The 22,321-nt window shown below is 42.1% G+C and overlaps 1 protein-coding gene across 1 annotated transcript in view; it reads right to left on the bottom strand.

Moving 5' to 3' along the window:
* The window catches only part of LOC124615289 (very long-chain-fatty-acid--CoA ligase bubblegum), a 192,541-nt gene extending 171,879 nt beyond the window's left edge, over positions 1 to 20,662 (bottom strand). Inside the window, exon 1 of the mRNA XM_047143066.1 lies at positions 20,540 to 20,662. The gene's annotated coding sequence lies outside the window, so the exon portion shown is untranslated. The remainder of the gene's footprint in view (positions 1 to 20,539) is intronic.
* Between the last annotated feature and the right edge of the window lie 1,659 nt (positions 20,663 to 22,321).

Genomic DNA, 22,321 nt, shown 5'->3' with positions numbered 1-22,321 from the left:
TCGCTTGTTTTCTTTATTCAGTGCGGAACATATGTGAAAATGACCACATGAAATCGTGGCTGGAATGACAAACTCTTAAAACCTGGTGTATGTTGTTGTTGTTGATGTTGTGGTCTTCAGTCCTGAGACTGGTTTGATGCAGCTCTCCATGCTACTCTATCCTGCACAAGCTTCTTCATCTCCCAGTACCTACTGCAACCTACATCCTTCTGAATGTGCTTAGTGTATTCATCTCTTGGTCTCCCCCTACGATTTTTACCCTCCACGCTGCCCTCCAATACTAAATTGGTGATCCCTTGATGCCTCAGAACATGTCCTACCAACCGATCCCTTCTTCTGGTCAAGTTGTGCCACAAACTCCTCTTCTCCCCAATCCTATTCAATACCTCCTCATTAGTTATGTGATCTACCCATCTAATCTTCAGCACTCTTCTGTAGCACCACATTTCGAAAGCTTCTATTCTCTTCTTGCCCAAACTATTTACCGTCCATGTTTCACTTCCATACATGGCTACACTCCATACAAATACTTTCAGAAATGACTCCTGACACTTAAATCTATACTCGTGTATATCGTGAGTGAAATGAAAAACTGTTAAAAACCTAGTACATCTTATACACCAAAAAGTTGTTTGTAGCCTAAAAATACCCAAAAGGCTGTAATGCAGAAACAAATTCAGAGTTATTTTCATGATATATGTAATACATAAATACGCTGTGAGATTAAAAAACAATGACCCACCACGAAGGAATTATCCGAATGGGACGGAAATCTATAGAAATGCTGTACATGTACAGACAACAAATTATTATAATTTCGGATAAACTGGATGATTTATAAAAGAGAAAGAGCTCCACAAATTGAAGAAGTCAATAGCGTGTTGGTCCACCTCTGGCCCTTATGCAGCCCGGGTAATGATTCCTGGCTGCCGAGCCATAAGGCGCGTGGCGGTCACACTGGTATCCCACTTCTGTCCGGGGCGACTCCACAGACGTCTGCGCTGCTCACCGGGACTCAGTTCTAAGCGTGTACTGAAAACTGTTTCATCCAGTCAATGAGATTCGAGGCCGAAGACGTGTCTGGAGACGGCCCCGTCAGCGGTCGGATACCAACCTGACTGTCTGGGTTGTCATTTCTTTTCGTAGCAGGACGAGTCGAGGGACATGAAAGGGAAGCAGTGGTTGGGAAGGGTGTGAGACAGGGTTGTAGCCTCTCCCCGATGTTATTCAATCTGTATATTGAGCAAGCAGTAAAGGAAACAATAGAAAAATTCGGAATAGGTATTAAAATCCATGGAGAAGAAATAAAAAAATTGAGGTTCGCCGATGGCATTGTAGTTCTGTCAGAGACAGCAAAGGACTTGGAAGAGCAGTTGAATGGAATGGACAGTGTCTTGAAAGGAGGATATAAGATGAATATCAACAAAAGCAAAACGAGGATAATGGAATGTAGTCGAGTTAACTCGGGTAATGCTGAGGGAATTAGATTAGGGAATGAGACACTTAGAGTAGTAAAGGAGTTTTGCTATTTGGGGAGCAAAATAACTGATGATGGTCGAAGTAGAGACGATATAAAATGTAGACTGGCGATGGCAAGGAAAGCGTTTCTGAAGAAGAGAAATTTGTTAACATCGAGTATGGATTTAAGTGTCAGGAAGTCGTTTCTAAAAGTATTTGTATGGAGTGTAGCCATGTGTGGAAGTGAAACATGGACGATAAATAGTTTGGACAAGAAGAGAATAGAAGCTTTCGAAATGTGGTGCTACAGAAGAATGCTGAAGATAAGGTGGGTAGATCACATAACTAATGAGGAGGTATTGAATTGAATTGGGGAGAAGAGGAGTTTGTTGCACAACTTGACTAGAAGAAGGGATCGGTTGGTAGGATATGTTCTGAGGCATCAAGAGATCACCAGTTTATTATTGGAGGGCAGCGTGGAGGGTAAAAATCGTAGAGGGAGACCAAGAGATGAATACACTAAGCAGATTCAGAAGGATGCAGGTTGCAGTAGGTACTGGGAGATGAAGCAGCTTGCACAGGATAGAGTAGCATGGAGAGCTGCATCAAACCAGTCTTACGACTGAAACTGAAGACCACAACAACAACAACCTCTTAGGTTGTCATATGCAGCACCCTCACAACACAGCGGTTCGTCGACGATATTCTGCGTCCCGTTTCGTTACCCTTCACGTCAAACCACCCTGGAGTTACAATTCAGCAAGGTGATTCCCATCTGGACACAGAGAGAGTTTCTGTTGATTGTCTCCATGCTTGCCAAACCCTGCCTTGGCCAGCAAGATCGCCGGGTCTCTCCCCAGTTGAGAACGTATGGAGAATTATGGGCAGAGTCGTCCAATCAGCTCGAGATTTTGAAGTTCCAACGCGCCAATTGGGCAGAACTTGATATCCCATTCAACAAATCTGACCATCAAGGCCTGCATACGGGCCGGATGTGGACCAACGCGTTACTGACTTGCTCAGTTTGTGAAGCTCTTTCTCTTGAATAAATCATCTAATTTTTCCGAGTTGTAATAATTTGTTTGTCTGCAGATCACACCTGCTGATTTCAGTTCCATTCGGGTAATTCCTTCGTGCTGCGTCGTTGTCTTGTCTCAGAATGTATAAAAGAAACAAAATATGTATTGTGGGCCACTGAACACGTTTCAGAAATAAAAGAAACGAAACGTGTCTGCCGTATTTGTTGTGTATTAATAACCTGACAGACAGTATTAACAGGCTTTTTGGAAATTATGCTGTTAACTACAATGAAGTACTTTCTGGAAAAAGCTGCACGAGCGTTTCATTGCCAAACAAAGACTAACTATTGTCATCAATGTAAAATTGTGCACTTTACATGCCGCATGAATATGATATGAATGAGTAACAGTAGCAATCAGTGGACTCACACAAATTACTCAGTTGTGTGGGACCCATACCAATTACAACCAACAGGGGATATTGAACGTATACAAAGAAGCACGGCACACATGTTCACGGGTTTAATTTGACTCCTGGGAGAACGCCACGTAAGTGTTGAAAAACCTGAATTGGAGGGCGCTTGAAAACAGACACCAGTTATCTGCTCCTGTAAGCCGCGAAGACAAGATTATACTAACTGCAGCATTCACAGGCACTTAAGCTGTTATCCTTCCCTCGCTCGATAAGCCAGTGCAACGAGAAGAAACTATGACGTGTGGTACAATGCTAAGTACCCTCTGCCATGTACTTCGCAGTTGTTTCCAGAGAATTTGTGCCGATAGCCTTTGACGTAGTCGCAGAGACGGAATTTATACCCCATTAAGATACCAATATAATATTCCATGACTAAGGGACGACAGAAGATACATAAGATTATTTTTTTTGTTTTGTTTTAGGAAAGACTGTCACTATTTATTTGTCTAAAATTAAGTACTGTGTGACTTAAAAAGGTACGTTAATCAGTGAGAATTTTGTTCACAAATCTACCCACGTTTTATATTTATTGCCAAACTTTTTTGCCATCCTGCGTTTTCTTCAAATGTTCTCACGTTCGTCGTGCCTTCTGCTGTGTGCTAGACACTTATTTTAAACTTAATGCTTCGTGCCCGTTGCTTTACAAAAGCTATGTGGCTAAATATAGTTACATGCTTAGTGATACTGTATAATTTGTTTAACACTGAACAGAAATACAAAAAATATTGGTTCAATTTATTATACTGCAAAGATCACTATACTATCTAACTGGGACACCGAGCAAAATCCACGCAGCACACACTTTCTAATAATTCTGCAGCTCATAGCCTAAAAGTAAGAAGAATATTCGGTAACCAGTCTCCGTTAGAGTATAAAAAAAATATTGGAACTGTTACATGAAATTTACTAGATTTTTGTTAAATTTGTGCCTTTGTGTCACTTTTCTACATAATCACCTTTCACGTTTAAGTACTTATTATGTCTCACATTTAGCTGACAGATTCCCCCTTCAGTGTTGGGCCACAACGTGTACGGAAACTGTTGCAGCAACTGATGTTCCTGGACATCCACCCTGCAAATGATTTCCATTTATCAGAGCGCGTGGAAAAATGACTTGGCTTTCAAATCTTCACATGGGAGAAATCTGTGAAACAATTACAGAATTTGATGCAGAAAAAATTTTCCCCACTTGTTAGCAAATACGATAAATGCTCAAACGCGAATCACGATTATGTAAAAAGTAAGAGAAAGGTGTCTTTCTAATATATTTGCTAAGCTAGTGTTTCATTCATAATCCAACAGGTAATACATTTTCTCCAACTATTTTAATATTTTATTCGTAATCCAACAGAGGTTACATTTGTAATATCGCGTATTACGAATATGTGGACAGCTGAGGACGGAGACGTGCGTCCGAGACACGCTGAGCAAAACAAATCTTGTTTTTAAAAAGCAGTGTATGAAGCAGGACACTTGTGTACTACTTTTGAAAATTTCGCAAGACAGTCGCATACCTCAATTGGGCATGGATAAGTTTAAAAGATGTTTGCCGTGGCCTGTCAGACTGATCGTAGAATCACACTGGTGTACAGTGAACGGGAGACATTTGACGTGCATAGCTTAGGTTACTGGACCTCTGTAATCCAAACAGGCGCCTGCACCTGTCAGAACAGTTAAGTAGCTGCGGCTGTGGTAAGCCCCGCCTGCTGTACTCTGACGTAAGTGGGGCTCCATGTTCTGTGCTACATGACCGGGCAACGAGCCAGTAGATAATTACATTAGGTTGTTGTATCACCACCACACGACAAGTCTGTAAACATATCCTTTCTTTCGATACATTAACTCCGACATTGGGAAGAAGATATTAGTTTCTGGTAAAAAATTTAATGAGTAAGCTTGAAGTCAACTACACCCGTAAAAGGTCAAAATTCTTCCAACTGTCCTCTTTTTCTCGATCCTTTCTTTGGCCAATACCAAGGACACAGATTCTTGTAGTGTTTCTATAAGGTTTTATCTATTTATTTAACTTGCAGATATGTAGGAAAATATTTGTTGGAATGTGAATAGCCTTAAAACTCTCTGCCAAACTGAAAATGTGTATCGGACCAGAACTCGAATCCTCATCCTTGCTTTTCGCGAACCGCAAAGAAATAAATCCGGATGCTACACAGAAACACGCGCCCTAAACTTCCCGAACATGAATCCATTGCCGTATCAACTCTTTCAGTCCGTTTGCTTGGAAGGTAGACGTATGGCCTACGGTATATTGTAGAAAGTGATCAGCTAATATTGAAATAATGTAGTAGTTAAATGTGGGTTAAGGCAAAATCGTGTTCTGCAAAAATATAGCTTAGCTCTTCACCTTCCCGAGATCATGACAGCGTTGCATTGTACGTTTTGCTATAATCAGTCGCAGCATAAAGTCACCTCGCTCAGTCACAAGCATAGCCGAATTTTGACATACTTCATTACTGTAGGTGACGATCTGCAATCAGGAAGGATGACGTTGTCATCATCCTGATGTCTCTCGACGTGTCGAAGGGCTCGTTGTATAGCCGTAAATTCGGCTCTGCTAACGGTTACTTCTTTGGAAGTCTTGAATTTCTTTGACTGTAACAGTATCCATCTCATTATCAGTAGCTTCACTGAGACATCAAAATACAAGGTGTTTATACCGAAAACACTTCGATATTTTGTAGACGACGCCTGACGAACAAATTGAGAAGTCCACGTTTGGAATCCTCACTTTGCAACACTGCAGGGTATCAAATATTACATTTCTTATCGTCATCTTCACCACTGGACATATCACAGTCACTCTAGGTTCATAAGTGACTATCCAGGTTTCTTGAAGAAATAAATTACATCCGTTCCAGGTAAAACACACGAAATACGATTAAGTGGGCCCTGTCACGCACGCTCATGCGTGCATCTACAAGAATTGTTGTAAATGCCTGTCTCCATCATTGCAACACGCCTGGCATCTCTGAGCTATCAAGTGACAGTCTTGCTTCATGATTTGAGACTCAGGCGAAACTTCTTCACCAGCTGCTTGTATCTCGTCAATTAACTTCTCACCAGAATCCCTAGAGTATCGTAAATGATACTCTTCTCATGTCCATAGAGAAACAACTCAAGCGGGCTTCGCAGCTTACCTGTAGCCTCTGGTCCCCGTATTTGGGTTACTCTACAGCGTTGAAAGAGAACCACCTACAATGTCTCAAACTTTTTCAATATCACTGTCAAACAACCTGTAGATGAGCTTTGGGTGTCTATTTTTAGAGAGATACTCTCTCTGATTCTCAAAGATCAAACGATACTTAACCTAACGAGTTCTATCACTATTTGCAGTTCTTTCACAATTGTGTGAGCAGACTGTACCGAGTTGCAGCACACCGAGACAAAGTAAAACGTGCTCGGCATCGCACAGTCGCGTCAATGTCAACAGACTTTTCGCTGTTGTATTGGCATAAGATTCTGAAAAATCTAACCTAAATGTCAATTTGACCTGTAAATTATCTTTGTTTCTGCGGAGTTTCTCAAAGCAGAGAGGCTGGCGAACGTTTACATGGAGTACGCCCCATCAATTTCAGCACTTAAGAGATGAGTAGCAATTTACAAAAGTAGCTCTATTTCTCCTTCAAGGTGCTCGACAAAAGAATGCCCCAAAACATCAAAAAACTAAACAATTTGGTTTAGCACGATCGGTATTTAGGACGTACCAGAAGAAAACGTACTTCACATTTCAAATAAAGAAGTCATTATGTAAAAGGGTTAGTTCAATGATAAAAAAATTAAATCCTAAGAAATTTTTTCATCGATGTTTGACAATATTAGGAATGAAGAACCTGATTTGGGGCGCCAACTGCTTGATGTGCAACAACGTGGGTCTACTACTCCATGACAGAAAACAAACCTAAGTGGAGTTGTGGAAAGAGACCGTTGGCGACGTTGAAAAAAGAGGCGCAGGCGATTTCATCTGTCGGGAAGCTATAGCCTGTGCTTTCTGCTATGCAATACGTTTTTTTATTGATTACGACTACTTTGAAGAAGATAGAACAATAAGTGGCGAATGATATGCTCACCTTCTAGATCAATTGGTTGAAAAAAAAAATGTACATGAGCAGAGGGCAGTACTGCAAAAGAAAAGAAAATCTCTCATCAGTACAAGTAAAGTTTCGGAAACTGAGTGCCTTCATGGACAAACTGTTGGACAATCGACTCTATTAATTATACATGACATCCTCTTACTTTCATTTATACCCACGTCTAAAGAAATACGTGGCTGGAGAACGTTTTGCGTCCAAGGAAAACGTCATAGGAACCCGGGTGGGTTTTTCGCAGATCTTCCAAAATCACACTACTGGTAAGAACACTGGTTACTGGAAAAATACTGAACATAAAATATTAGGACCTAAAAGGGTACGAAAAAGAAAAACGAGTAAGGTTTTCGTCATAATCTACATCCATATCTACATCTACGCACACACCCCGCAAGCCACCGTATGGGGCACGGCGAAGGGTAACTTTTGCCACTAATAGTTATTTCCTTTCCCGTTACTCTCCTAAATAGAGCGAGCCCTAATTTCTGCTATTTTATCTTAGTGGTCCGTAAGCGAAATATACATCGTAGAATCGTTCTCTAGCCAGCTTTAAATGCCGGTTCTCTAAATTTTTTAAACAGTGTTTCGCGGAAAGAACGTCATCTTCACTCCAGGGATTCCCATTTCAGTTCTCGAAGCACCTCTGTAACACTCACGTGATGATCGAACCTTGAGGTAACAAATCGAGGGGCACACTTCTGAACTTCTCCAATGACTTACTTTAATCCGACCTGATGGGAATACCAAACACTCGAGCAGTACTCAAGAATGGGTCACACCAGTGTTATGTACGCGGTCTCCTTTACAGATGAACCACACTTTCCAAAAATTCTCCCAATAGACCTAAGGCGATCTTTCTCCTTCCCTACTACGGTCCTTAAGTGCTCGTTCGACTTCATAGCGCTCTGCAACGTTACACGTAGATATTCCATTGACGTGGTTTTGTCAGCCAGCACGCTACAGAGGCTGTATTCAATATTACACGATTGTTTCTCCTACTCATCTACGTTTACTTCTACATTTAGAGGAAGCTTCCGTTCATCACACCAAGTAGATTTTTTTCTAAGTTATCTTGTACTCTCCTAGAGTCACTCATCTCAGTCATAGTCACTGACCTCGTGCATGTGTTCCGACACTGGATTATCGTGGTAGCCTTCTTTTCATGCGCTTGCATTCACTTTCAGTTTAATTGAGTGATTAGGACTGTGAAATCAGACACTTCATAGTTGCCAATGTTTCCTCAGAGATTTAACGAAAATGGCTCTGAGCACTATGAGACTTAACATCTGAGATCATCAGTCCCCTAGAACTTAGCACTACTTAAACCTAACTAACCTACGGACATCGCACACATCCATGCCCGAGGCAGGATTCGAACCTGCGGCCGTAGCGGTCGCGTGGTTCCAGTCTGAAGCGCCTAGAACCGCTCGGCCACACCGGTCGGCAGAGATTTAACATCCACACAATTGCCTTATGTTGACAGCTGTCAATAGGGGGCTCGTAAGCTATTGATATTGGGACGTCGACATGTTTAAGTCTCTTCTAACTTTCACGCAATTCCACCGGTGAGTCACGTATTGTCTAGAGACAGCTTTGTATTTCTTATTGCGAGGTACAATCGCCTGACATCAGTACCTACCCACAAGCTGAACATGAAATGGAGAAGTAGAACACAAATAAATCAAGGATGTTGTTTTCCTCTGAAATAAAAACAGAATTGTGTCCAAAACGAAGGCTTTTATTCTAATGGCACATCTTTGCTGCACATCCGTCGTATCAGAATCTGCTGCCGGGCCACGTGCGATACTGCCGTGTCGCTCCGTCTCGCACGTTATAACACGCTCTGATCCACCTAGTCATGCTGTCCCAAGTCGAGAAGTTGTTGCTAAAACCTGCCCCGCTTACCGACGGTGGTCACCCTGCGGTTCATTCAGTGTGCCAGGAGAGTTCCTGCGACAACGTCCTGGGCGTTGAAGGTCGCAAGCATGTTGAACCTGATTCATGTCAGCAGATCCCGGATGCCATTCCGTTGACTTCCTGCCTCCTGCAGGAAGGTGTTCACGAGGTAAATGTGATGTGGCAGTTCATTATCACCCTGAGAGACCCATCCCCCAAATTTGGACTGGACAGTAAGATGGATGATCCTGTCGCTATACTTCACGGATTTAAAATACCCAGCCCGGGATCCGTACATGTCAGCTGCCCAAAACACGATTGGCACAGGTCCCTGCCAAACCAGTGAAATTGTACGGCTGTGCATCGGTACTGGTCGCCCCAACGTCCTTCTACGAGAGTTGCCAGGCGTCATCAGTTGTAGGTGAAGAGAAGCCGACGCCATTTATCCGAGCTCCATTCCACCTGTATCTTTGCCCAACTAATTTTTGCAAAAAAAGGGAAGTCAGGGATTCGCACTGATGTTTGCAGTGGACACCTAGAGGTTAAACGAATAGTGTGAGGGGCGTTGTGTACTGTCATCGTCGCACGTCGATTAGAATTGCCTAGTGTGACAGATAACTCTACTATCGGCAGCACGAATAAAACGAAAAGACGGTCACGTGATTGGGACATCGTCAGACCTATAGTACTAAGCGACTAGACCGGAACCGGGGACACAGTACCAGTTGAAGGTTGCCTGTCGAACGGCTTTCAGGGGTAACAAAGATTTTCGATATTCGAATTTGAAAATTTAAAATACTGTCATAATCTCCTCATTAAGAGATATAATCAACTGTTAGCAGTGTAACAAAATAAGGCAAGAACTACAGATAAAAACTATGTGTTTGTCCTGAGGCAACGTGACTATCAGCGCACGATTATTTGGACTTTATTCGTCCAGTATTTGAGAATGAGAGCACTTATTGTCTTCCAACAAACTTTATACATAGTAATTTCACACCTTTAATAAACTTTTTCTCACTGACACGCCCCACAAAATTATGAAAGGAAATGCAGTTTATCGCTTATTACATTTTCGTGTTTATGCAATAAAACTTCAGCAACACTTTACTAGCAACTCTATTCGCAACACAGTTTGCAGACAGTACCCAAATACACCACTGAATGTACCTGCAAAATTATATTACTGTACGACGCATAGTACACGAGATATGACGTCATAAACATTTAGCATCCGTGAAAAGCTAGCTTCTGCTTAAAATGGCGCGCAGTGGAACTTCAACATCAAGCATGACGTTTTAATTTATTACTTCTTTACTACTAACTCTACTCCTAACACACTTTTCACATAGTACCTGCAAAATTACATCAATGTACGACGTATAATTCAGGAGATGTGACGTCATAAACATTGAGATGCTTGAAAAACTTGTTTTTGCTTAAAATCTAGCAAATTACCCAGATTATATTCATTTAGAGTTTCATAATGAGAGCACTTAGCGATGTCCAACAAACTTTAGGCATTATCTGAACTTTTTCTAAAAAAAATGAGTAAATGGCTCTGAGCACTATGGGACTTAACTTCTAAGGTCATCAGTCCGCTAGAACTACTTAAACCTAACTAACCTAAGGACATCACACACATCCATGCCCGAGGCAGAATTCGAACCTGCGACCGTAGCGGTCGCGCGGTTCCAGACTGTAGCGCCTAGAACCGCTCGGCCACCCCGGCCGTCAACTTTTTCTCACTTTCATGTTTAATGTCAAATATTTAGCTCTTCAACTCTTTTAATTAATCAGACATTAAAGTTGTTTTACAGATAGGAGTTCGATTCTTTAAAGCACTAGGGCTTTACTGGTTTTGTACCAGAAGAATGCAGAAGACTAGATGCGTTGATCACATAACTAAAGAGGAGGTATTGAATAGAAATTGGGGAGAAGAGAAATTTGTGGCACAACTTGACTAGAAGAAGGGATCGCTTGGTAGGACATATTCTGAGGCATCAAGGGATCGCCAATTTAGTATTGGAGGGCAGCGTGAAGGGTAAAAATAGTAGAGGGAGACCAAGAGATGAATACACTAGACAGATTCAGAAGGATGTAGGTTGCAGTAGGTACTGGGAGATGAAGAGGCTTGCACAGGATAGAGTAGCATGGAGAGCTGCATCAAACCAGTCTCTGGACTGAAGACCACAACAACAACAACAACATCAGTCTTCGGCGTCAGAGCCTGGCATGCTAGACAACGCGCACGCTGCCACGGTTTTGATCGCTGCAAGATCGCGGGCGCGCAACGCATGACGGTCGTGCAACCGCTGGGTTTCCATGCGCCGCAGTTTGAGGAGTGTGCCATGCCTACCTGCGTCGGAGGAATCCACTGCCAACAGGATCAACTGTCGTGGGCAACAGTGTGCTGATTACTAATGTCGCCAGTGACCATTAAGGATTACAGTTCCGGATTGTCGTGCCACACAGCAGCAAGCCACTCGCCAATCCAGTGCTGAAGTCCCACCAACTGGCAGGGACGCTATACCATCTGGTACCATGCCCTCCCTGTGGTGTACAGAAAGCACCATTCCAGACATTTATCTCTCCTCATCCCACAACAATTGTACGATTGAGCGTGGGATATGTTCACCTAACTGACGGCTCATGTTTTGCGTTGATAAGACAATATGCTAAAACCATGGTACGAGTACGTCATAAACCACACGCGGCGATGCATACTCCTTCCCAACAGCGCGCAGTTAAGGCAGATGATAAATATACTCACATGCGAGAGATGTTTACTCGGAATAATACGACATCCCTGATACATCAGACGTTGTGCTGGCTAAGAAAACCAACATTTGTAGAAGGAATATCTGAGAAGTGATAGGGATTTCTAAGAAAGAATGTAACTTCAATAGAGAAGACAGCTGTAGGCTTCAGCGTTCGTGACTTCTCATCGTCAGGGAATTGAATACGCGGCCGCGGTGCGCCAGCACTACAAACAGTGCGAGAAGCACCACGGCAGGCAATAATAATTTTGATGAAGATTCTGTCCAATGACGATGACTCACCAATGGTAGGCACAGGAGTTATAGCCAATAATCCCGCTGCTTCATCATAAGCACGGGAAAAATCTCTTTCTATACAATGACGGTGGCCCACCAATGCTAACCACTGGAATTTTACCCAGTAACCAAAGGCGTGGCAACTCCCTTCTATAAGGAACGCGACACTGGTCTAGGACAGTGTTCAGCAAACCGTGGACACCACAAGATCCTGAAGAATATACCAGCAGAGAGGTCGAAGCGTCGGTCATACAGAAGAAATATTATGTAGCCTAACAACCCAGAGGAGATTTTACCTTTAGCTGCAACGGCCGAGAAAGCCTGCAAACTTCCATACATCTGACATTGTCTTTCACCAGTGAACGAGACAGGAAAGTACTGCCTGATAACGTGCACTCGTTTTGTTCGCCTGCAGTAACCACAAAGGTGACGTGTACTTTCAGCAAGATAATGCTACATCCCGTTGCTCGCAAATTGTCTCTGAATGGCCGGAGGTGCACTTCCAGGATACGATGATGTTTTCATCAAGCCCTAGGTTAACTGACCTCCGTGCCATTGGTCACGTCTGGCACGCCATCAGGCAGTGACTGCGCGCCTTGGACCGTACTCCAAACAAATGGACTGAATTTGAGGGGTCATGGATCAGTGTGTCTCGGCAACATTTCTGATATCTTCTGAGTCCAAATGATAAAGTATCACAGACATCATGAAGGCTAGAGGATGCTACGCGTTACTTGGTAGATGCGTAAACAAATTAGTCATTAGTCTAGCCGCACCCGTAAGAGATTTTTGGAGAAAGGGGAAGAGCGAGGGACTGTAGGGAGATACAGGGTAATAATATTCAATATCGCAAGAAATTGGAATGTGGAGACGAGTATTGTGTCAAGGACGAGTTGCTGAAAACCATGGGTGTTACGGTAGTTCAGTGGAGCCAGCCATAGTTAGGCAGTGTGCACGACAGCACCTAGATGATTCGCCCGAGAAAACCGCGACACTTCTGCGAATCTCAGAATTAACTCCACTAAATGGAAACCTCGCGCGGCAGACACGTGGGTCGTGTGACATTGATGAGCCTGGCATTGAAGCACTGCCGCGAACTCCACTGCGCTTGTGACTTCACTGCACGCCAGACGCACAGTATGAACTAACCTAATAACTATAGTCTGAAACAATAATCTCTCGTCGGAAGAACCGAAAGTATAGCTTCCATATCCGTCTATTTCATTCAGACGATATCTTGTGAAAATCAACCCAGAGAAACAAGTTCTTTGGATATATATTCAGAAGTGACTTGTTTTGGTAGCTCAGACGTTGAGTACGTTTCCATAACTTGTGCCCTTCACAGCAAATAGTGAAGTTACTTTTTTCTGTTTTGGATTCACGTCTTCTCGACAACGAGATCGTAAAAGGCAGACAAAGCTCTTCACACTGTTATAACGCTAGAAGCTAAAGCCAGATGCGAGGAAATACAAACAGTTCAATGCACAAAGTAAACCCTGTTGAGCCAGAGGGGTAATTTTAATTTTTTCACCATTTTTCTGTGAAGCCTCTGCTCTGCGAATGACTTTCCTGTGAGACCCTTTATCACCATTCCCTTGACACGCCGCAGTAGAAAATATTGAAACTTTAAAGATTCATAATGATGACACTGGCTACCGTTTTGCACCTTCTGAGTATCTCGCTGGCTTCAAATGTTTACAACTCGAAACAGAACAGCAGCGAAGGTAACAGCATCTAACAATGAGAGAGCAATTTACATCATTGAAAATCGGTAGTATTGCAGTGGTAAGTGTGTTCATCATCGCAACGTAAGTTATGTCTATATATCAATTAGCTATTAAAGACTCAACCTGAAATTAAAGTCTTAATGTGGACACAGCATTGCTAAAGACAGTAAGTGAAAGGCCGTGATGTATTGTAATAACATTCACGAAGCATTGGCTGCTGCAAATGAAACTATAAAAAACATGAAGTTAGTTGCTTATTTCAGCGTAGTGAGCTAGGCTTTAGATTTTCTTTAACACGGCTTCTTACTATCGTACTATGCAGACATTAAGATCCAACAATCATATCGGTTATGCGAACTTTTTGTTCGACGACTATCCTTTATAGGCTTATTTGTTGGTGCGAAAATGTTAATCCGTGACTGCATAAAATAACCTAAGGCAAACGTGTGGATGGTTTCCTGGCAAGAGCACGGCCGATAACCCTCCCAATCGTTCACCTATCTGAGGTTGTTCTCCGTCTCTAATGACCTCGTCGACGAAGAGTCGTTAAGCCCTAATCTTTCTTCCTTTGTTTTTACCATACAGAGAAAAGTCTGAGGAAAACGATACAACAAGCAATTGCTTCGCGGTCATACTGACAAGATAGAAATTGAAGCGCACGTCTGATCTTCGACTTCCGACCACTTGAGGAGAAAAAACTAGAAATTCACAGTACAGGCAAAATTAACTAACACTCACCGAAAATATCTTGTACGTGACAGACAAAAGACGCCAAGGGCAATGTATGTGAACGACGTAGCATGCGTCTGGTGTATCTTTATAAACGAATATTTATACAGCTGCTGCAGAAAATGGCTACTGACAAACTACTTTTAAGTCATTTTTAACTGTCTTAGATACTGAAGAAAACATGTCTTTTTTTGCAGTCTTAATGAAATCCACATTCTTGAAAAGAGCCGTATAGTGACTGACCGGTCGTTTTTTTATCTTGGGAGTTAAATATTTCGCAAAAATAGCTGCAAAACGAACTAAAAGCAAAGACAAAGGTTGGTGGCACAACACATTGTGAGTCTTGCCACGCGATGTTTACATGGTAGTGGACTATATCAACAACACTCGTCCTCACTCCTATCACATTTATTAAATATCAACGTAATACAACCATATTTATTTATCGTTATGTATTAACAATACAGTCCAATACAGTATCCTCCTTATAATGTCAGTAGCCGGGAACATAGTTGCATTATCTGGAACAATTCGTGGAATATTAAGAATAGCCACACTAGTCTGAATGCCATGTATAAAGCGCTGGAGAGGACACTGAAGGAAATGCATCTTTGCTTGCCGTCGATAAAACCGCTGGAGAGGACGTTGAAGGAAATTCGTCTTTGCCTGCCAACGGTAAAAACCATGTGACGTATTGTGAATGATCGTGACTGGTCGGCTATCAATTTGACGTTTTACAAGGTTGTTACCCGCTACTGTTACATAATTATCTCGTTTTCTCAGATCACAACCTCGTGGGAAATGGCTTCCCGGTGTGTGCGATTATTCCAGGAGCTTCAACAAAATGTTAATCGTTTCTAAATATTTCCAATTTAGAAATTAAATTTGCAAAGTTCCGTTTCTTGATTTATTTCCAATGTCCTCCATCCACTAGGGGTGATTTATCTTCAAATATTCTTTTCTGAGTAGTAAGTGACATATGTACCAGGACTAGTTGAAACTGCTCAAAGCTTTCGAGAGGTGTATTGGAACACACACACACACACACACACACACACACACACACACACACACACACACGCACACCAATTTTTATATACACATTACATTTAAAAGGTTTTGTTTCTTAATTAGTGCACGTCACACGCGGACTAAATTTAATCCATTTCTTCTGATTTGTTCTTTGTTTAATATAGACCAATAGCGATATCAAGAATGAGTACTTCCGGAATATCTACATCTATATTTTCCAGACCACGGTGAAGTGATGAGTACGGCGTACTTCCAGTTGTACCACATGTCAGGGTTTCTTCCCGATCCATTCGCACATAGAACGCGGCAAGAATAACTGCTGTGAGGGCTGTAATTACATAGCCGACCGTGGTGTCCGAGCGGTTCTAGGCGCTTCAGTCCGGAACCGGGCGACTGCTTCGGTCGCAGGTTCGAATCCTGCCTCGGGCATGGATGTGTGTGATGCCCTTGGGTTGGTTAGGTTTAAGTAGCTCTAAGTTCTAGGGGACTGATGACCTCAGATGTTAAGTCCCATAGTGCTCAGAGCCATTTGAACCATTTGTAATTACATCACATAATACCCGTTCTTCAAACTTGGCAAGCAGGCTTGGGCGACTTTCTTCAGGAGTCTCCGATTTCAGGTTTCTCAGAATTTCTATGACGCTTCCCCGTGAGCCAAACAGAGCTGTGACCATTAATGTTGCCCATCTTTGTGTACTTTCAATAATCCCTGCTAGTCGTATTCGGTACGGGTTCTACACACTGCGGTATTCCAGGATCACTACATCCAGGTATTTGTATGAGTCGGCTGGTTCCAGTTGAGACTGACTAATACTGTAGTCACAGGGTATTAAGATTTTTCAATTTGTAAAGTCCACAGTTTTGCACTTTTGAGCATTTATGACAAGTTGCGAATGTTTGCAACAGTTTGAAACCTTATCAAGATCTCAATAGACATCAGTGCAAATTTTTTTTCAGATTGTATATACTTAATAATAGGTAACTGAAATGGCTGCTTGAAGTCTAAGGTTACTGTTAATATTTTCTTCCGGTCATAAATACACAACGCGAATAGAAAAGGTCCCAGCAGACTTCCCTGAAGTGACTGGATAACACGTTGGATCATCTCTACCAAGAAGTTCCCAATTCAGTCACTAATTTCGCTTATTCTGGTACTGACTCACTTACTTTTCAGGAGACAGTGAATACTACGTCTATTTGTTTACCTTGGTTCTTGGCTTTCAGGATGTCGTGTGACAAAAGCGCATTGGGTTTCGAACGACCGATGTTTTCGTAATTGACGCTGGCTGGCATGGAGGACGCCGTTCTCTTAGAGATACGTCATTACTTTTAAGCTCAGAATACGTACTAAAATTAGACAGTTATTGAAGTCTGTCAGTGAGATTTCCATCTAACCAGTGCGCATGGTTTTTTATTTCAAGACTTTACGGTATTGTGTATATGACACAGTTTACTTCGCGGAGTGCACCAGAAATCACAGACGCATTGAATACATAAAATTTTATTGATACAAGTTGCATAGCTCGAATTTAGTTGTGGTAATAATGCAAACGCTAGAGAAATAGAACAATAACGAAAGCTGTGGGTTACATAACGAATGGTTTACGAACCGTGATAGAATAACAAACAGTTACGAAAAAAATTATCTGGTTAATTTGTAAGAACCGTCCATGTGGTACTCACGTCTCTCAGGAAATCTAAAGATAAAAGAGGAATAATCGCTTCACAGGCACGGAAAACTGAATTCATTTTACTATCCCGGATTCGCAAATCGAAATGAAGGCACAGTGAATAAATCCGTTTTTTGCAGTGATAATGTTTCAAGGATATTTCTTCATTAACGTCTGTGTAAATACTCAAAAATGGCTCTGAGCACTATGGGACTTAACATCTATGGTCATCAGTCCCCTAGAACTTAGAACTACTTAAACCTAAGGACAGGACACAACACCCAGCCATCACGAAGCAGAGAAAATCCCTGACCCCGCCAGGAATCGAACCCGGGAACCCGGGCACGGGAAGCGAGAACGCTACCGCACGACCACGAGATGCGGGCTGTAAATACTCCAAAATATAGATTACTGAAGACTATATCGTCTGCTCACTCTTGTTACATTCTGTTATGTAATATCGCACATCCTTCATTTACGAGTACTCGCATTGAATTTGTCTCTGCTATCTACCTCATCAGAGTTTTATAATCCCGTAACGCTACCTTTGTCTGGTTCTGGTTTGATTTGCACAGTGCTGAACGAAAATGAGTTATACTTCAAGATTTCATGTTGAGGGGTAAACAGAGTCAGCTCTACCGTATATGTGAACTTTGCAGCCATCCAGAACGCCGAAGTTTATGAGCTGCTAAATTCTGTCCGGAAATACAGAGCATTTCAACAAACAGGGTTTTACATGTGTTCACATTTGTTAGTGGTTAGTTAGTCAATGATTCACGACCATCAACAATACCTGAACAGCAAACGGTACAAAAATACTTATGAGCTGCTATGACAGTGGTAAATTTTCATTATGTCTAATACTAACAATATTCGCGACACTTAACAGCGAAGAAAGGAATAGCTTAGGTGAGAGGAAAAACAGCATCCAGACATTTCCCTTTACCCCACCCTTCCAATGACGAACAAGAAACGTATTTCTTCCAGATAGTAATGTTATTACAGTTATATTTAGAGATACGAAAGTACGGGTGTATGACTTTCAATTGGAAAGAGATATTTGTGAATTTCTTTATCTAATTAATGTAATTACAAATCATATAACTTAATATTGGTTTTGTTCTATGGCCTATTAAGACACAGTATCTTTTGTTAGCGGATTCTGGCGCGACAGTTTTATAGAGAGCGTGCTGTCTGCTAAACGACTCCAGTTTTAATGCAGCTAGGTGTGTAGGCGGACCGCTAGCGCGGTTTGTAGCTCAATGGTTAGAGCGCTGACCGCTACAGCACTTCCAGGCCAGCACACATTCTTAATCTCTCAGCAAGTTTCAGTCCACAGCTATTTCTGGACACGTAAAAAATGCTTGGGAAATGGAAGAAGCGCCAACCGCACTGTAAAGGTACCAGAACGGCGCCTGTCAGATATTTGATACTGAAGCTGGATCACATCTTCCATGGGAAATTAAATATTCATGATATAACAAAACCTTTTCTTTTGTTTTTTAATGTGAGTAAATATTGAACGGAAGGTCGAAATGAATAGATTTTTCAACTTTTGAAAATATATTAATAATTGTGAGGAATGTTTTAAATAAAATCTGTGTTTAATCAGACAAGCGTTAACATCGTTCTTGTGGGTGCCTATAATTTTACGAAGAAAACATGTAGTTTGTATGCCTTTTATGCCTTTCGCTCTAGAGTTAGCTTATATCGAAGAATGCCGGCTGTTGTTAATTCTGATGCTTTATTGCTTTTCTGTTGTTCTGTGGCTACTGTTTCTTATAATTAAATCACGCAAATTGTTACTAAAGCAACCAGTGACAGATCGCAGTTGTATTATTGATCTAAACAACATAATATTTACTGACATGTTTCAGAGGCAGTTGTTGGACTGACGCAGGTAGGAAGGGCGGGAGGAGCATCAAATACGTAACACGCTGAGGGCGCGAAGAACCTCGGAGCTGATACTAAAGGGAAATAATCATTACGAGGGTATGGAGAAAAATATTTAACAGTGTTGATGATCCTGGACTATTAAATGAGTTGTTCACATATAAGCATCTGAGTAATGTAATTGTAGACGTCAACGTCTCCCAATCTGGCTGAAGTGTTAGAGATTTCTTCTTGCATTAGCAGTGAAAGTTGCTTCAGGTGAATGGAGTTTTTGCAAACTCGAACATATATTTAAGAGCGCCATTGACTCCAGAGGGATTTAGTGGATTACGACTGTTGACTGTAGAGAAGAAACTGTGTAAAGGTTTGGAATTGTCGACTGTAATTGACTAATTGATAATTAAGGAATTATTAACGTCGAAATTTTAATTTTCTGGATACATACATGTAACCATAAAACGGTTTTACCTGTAACGTTATTGTAAGTAAATTAAAAGACGCATTAGACGTCGTATATCGTATACAGGTATTGAAAATGTTATTGGCTCTGATACCTAGTCATTAAAATGAGCACCGCCCTCGCGACGTCAGCTAAATTAGGCATGTAATGACATATTTCAAAAACTTATCCTCGATAACTGTTGACAGCGGTGATGAAACATATGCTGCATGTATTTACTTCAGTAATCAAGATTATCCCAAAATTTGTTGCGAAATTTATTAAATGTGATCCTAACATGTGCCGGTCCATCCTAATCTTAGTTCCGTATTGTGATATTTATAGGACGATGGTGGAGAAACTGCAATTTACCGACAGTCATCTTTTAAGGTTTCAGCACGCCCTGTGGCCGAGAGGTTATAGGCGCCTCAGTCCGGAACTGCGTGACTGCTACGGTCCCAGGTTCGAATCCTGCCTCGGGCATGGATGTGTGTGATGTCCTTAGGTTAGTTAGGTTGAAGTAGTTTTAAGTTCTGAGGACTGATAACCTCGGATGTTAAGTCCCATAGTGCTCAGAGCCATTTGAACCATTCAACACGCCAAAGCAAGAAAGAAAATTCACTCGTTTGTTCTATTTTCTGCTGAAAATCTGGTTCTGTGTGTAAACCATTCGTATAATACTGCGCTGACTAGGTTGCTTAGGGCACCTGTATACACACAGATTGTACACTACGATTTCTCCTCGATCCCCAAATACAGAGCTCATTGATTTAATCAGTTATTTTTTTCTCTTTTTCTGGTAAGAACTAAAGAAAAGGGAAAGGTAAAACGTGAAAGGGAAACATGATTAACTGCACTATTCGTGGATCTAAAGTGGTTATCCCCACATCACGTCTCATCATAAGTGTTAAACTTTATGATACTTGTTATTATAGAAATGGAAACGGGGGAGACAAAACAGAAAAGGGAAGTGTAGGTTGTATGAAGCACCACAGTAGCACCTGAGAGAGCTGTGTGAGGAGTGTGTGGGTATACCGCTCACCTGCTGTTCCTCGCGGCGACCCGCTCGCTGTCTGAACGATGTGCACCAGCTCGTCCGCAGTCGCGCGCGCTACTGACTGGGGGCCGGGCGCCAGCCAGCCACTGTGAGCGCCACGCGGGCGTCCGCCCCTCCACGCCGCTCGCGCTAGAGCACGCACGCGCGCTCCTAGCTGAACGGGCGCCGATCCCGTTCCACAGACGGGGCGGTAGACCGCACGGCTGCGAGGACCTGAGGAAATACACTGAGGCGCCAAACTGGTACGGGCATGCATATTCAAATACAGGGATACGTAAACAGGCAGAATACGGCGCTGCGATCAGCAACGCCTATACAGGGTGGTCCATTGATCGTGACTGGACCAAATATCTCATGAAATAAGTGTCAAACGAAAAAACTACAAGGAACGAAACTTGTCTAGCTTGAAGGGGAAAACCAGATGGCGCTTGGTTGGCCCGCTAGATGGCGCTGCCGTAGGTCAAACGTATATCAACTGCGTTTTTTAAATAGGAACCCCCATTTTTTATTACACATTCGTGTAGTACGTAAAGAAACATGAATGTTTTAGTTGGACCACATTTTTCGCTTTGTGATAGATGGCGCTGTAATAGTATAAGGTGTCAGGCAAATCCAACACCTTCCATGAAATCCCTGACATGATAAGCAAATCGAGTATATGTCACATAGCTCCCAATAAATCGTGACATTAAATTAACCAAAGTAATACGAGTAATGAGTGAGCAAATGGAATACCACAGACTAACACAAGAATGCCTAAATGCGTGTCATACCTTTCTACCGTGAGACAGACGCAGTTCCGAGGGGAGGAACGAGAACAGAAGCCGACAGCAGAAACGTGTTAAGCTAGAAGGCCCTACGATAAGGTACGAACACCCACGTCGCCAGCTAACCACCAGGACCACCCCCATCCCATGTTAAAAGCTAGAGCCCTCCAGAAGAACAGTATAGATCTTACGATAACACTAAAAGGGCCACACCAGCTGCAAGTTTTAGCGTAAGACTTTTTCGCGTCTCTGTTACGTTGCAAACTTTAAAAACATTGCCCCACCACGAAAAGTATAACGTTTCTCATTGGATAGACAGAATTTTTGTAGGCTGAGCTTAAGGTTAACATTGAGACCCTGATTGGTCAGATGAAAACACAGCCAGGTAGTTTTTTTTTAAACCAACTTCGGGAAATTGTAGTAAAGGGAAGTTAAGAGAGAGTTGCTTCCGAGACGGCCAGCTGTATGGAGCTGCGCTGGCCGCCGCCCCCTGACGAACACTGACAAGATAATGAATGCACGCGATGCCGCATTTTTGAGCGCATAAGGCTTCACTCAGAACCGCAGAAGTCTCATGTGGTACACCCCCGTTTTGCGTAATACCAGTGTCGATCGTCAATTAACGCTCATGGTATTCACATTTGCTGCGTAAGTTAAAATCTGAAACGCCATGATTCTTCTGTTATATAATTATTGAGAAGCCACATCGGCCACTGTAATTTACGACAAGTTAGATAAGTAATTAAAGATAATTGAGGGGCACTGTAGACCATTTTGATAGTTTTCTCTTTTGTGAAACTTAATTTAAACCTAGACTATAGATTTGATATGGCATAGGTCATCTTTCGATCCATTGTAGAACTTGGAAACCCATTCAGGGAATATTCGTTCACATTTTTGTTGAACGAATTTAAATCTAGATTATAGATTTGATATGGCATAGGTCATCCTTCGATCCACTGTAGAACTTGGAAACCCATTCGGGGAATATTCGTTCACA

The sequence above is a fragment of the Schistocerca americana genome, chromosome 5 (genome assembly GCF_021461395.2).
Source record: "Schistocerca americana isolate TAMUIC-IGC-003095 chromosome 5, iqSchAmer2.1, whole genome shotgun sequence".
NCBI classification, from domain to species: Eukaryota; Metazoa; Arthropoda; class Insecta; order Orthoptera; family Acrididae; genus Schistocerca; species Schistocerca americana.
This window is presented reverse-complemented; position numbering and strand designations above follow the sequence as displayed.